This window comes from Gossypium arboreum, chromosome 10 (genome assembly GCF_025698485.1).
Source record: "Gossypium arboreum isolate Shixiya-1 chromosome 10, ASM2569848v2, whole genome shotgun sequence".
Taxonomy (NCBI): domain Eukaryota; kingdom Viridiplantae; phylum Streptophyta; class Magnoliopsida; order Malvales; family Malvaceae; genus Gossypium; species Gossypium arboreum.
In genome coordinates, this window is record NC_069079.1 from 38,601,446 (window position 1) to 38,602,837 (window position 1,392).

The following is a 1,392-nucleotide window of genomic DNA, read 5'->3' on the forward strand; positions in this document are numbered from 1 at the left end:
ATGCCTGAAAAAAAAAAAGAGAATCAAGGTAAAAACCCAAAAAGGGCATATTGATTAACACAAAAGATTAGGATGAAAACCCGAAAGGGCATTCTAATGAAGCAAACCCGGGCTTAAGGCGGTTGAACGGTGGGTTAAACAGCGAGACTACAGCATTTGAAGCATTTTTCAGTAGCTCAAAATCTTCTACGCAAGAAGCCATGCTCGAAAAGATTCTTGATAAGAAACATGGAAGAGTTCGTGTGTTGAATATCTAGAGCATCTGTATCCATTGAATGCGATCCATTTTCTCTTTATGACACTTTCTCATTATCATTGGTTAATTTTCTTTGTTTGCCACGTTTGAAATAAATAAATGTGAGGTATTCCTTTGTCCCTACCTGACCATTTTCATGCATCTCATTATGTCGTTTATTTTCATGATAAATAGTGAAATGACATACTCTAAATAAAAGAAATGTTAAGCATTACTTGGATAAGAACTCGATAAGTACAAGAGCCTCAAAGCAAGGAAAAAGTTCAACCAGGGGCAAGAGAGCGATAACTAAGAAACGCAGATTGTTCGTGAAGCCTGAGGACGGGTACAGGGCCTAAAGAGAAAGTCAAGAGCCAAAGTAATGAATACAGGTCATCGCAAAAATCATAACGAAGAAGGACATATGACAAACATGCCGAAAGCTCATAGCATAATCATGTAGGCATAAAATCATTCAAGACAACCATGTGCATATCATGATAACGTCATGTATGACATATACAGATACTCCAGTAGAGCGAGAGGATGTGATGATAGCTGTACTAAATCAAAGGAAAAGACACTTGAGTTCCACCAGATGACAGGTTTTGGTATTTTGATGTTGTTACTTCCGTTTTCAAAATTCAACTCATATTGCGAGAAATGAGTTGAGCCTCAAGACACGTTGAGGTAATTTCAATTTCTGTTTTCAAAATTCAACTCATATTGTGAGAAATGAGTTGAGCCTCAAGACATGCTGAGGTATTTTCAATTTCTATTTTTCAAAAAAAAAATCAACTCATATTACGAGAAATGGGTTGAGCCTCAAGACATGCTGAGGTATGTCTTTCAAAAAAAAATCAACTCATATTGCAAGAGGTGAGTTGAGCCTCAGGACACGCTGAGGTAATTTCAATTTCTATTGTCAAAAAATCAACTCAGATTATGAGGCGAGTTGAGCCTCGAGTCACACGCCGAGGTATTTTCAATTTCCGTTTTCAATTTCTACCTTTCAAAAAAAAATCGACTCATATTGCGATAGGTGAGTTGGCTCACGTGCTGAGCTATTTTCAATTTTGTCTTTCAAAAAATCAACTCATATTGCGAGAGGTGAGTGAGCTTGAGATCACACTGCGAGGTATTTTTTCAATTTATAT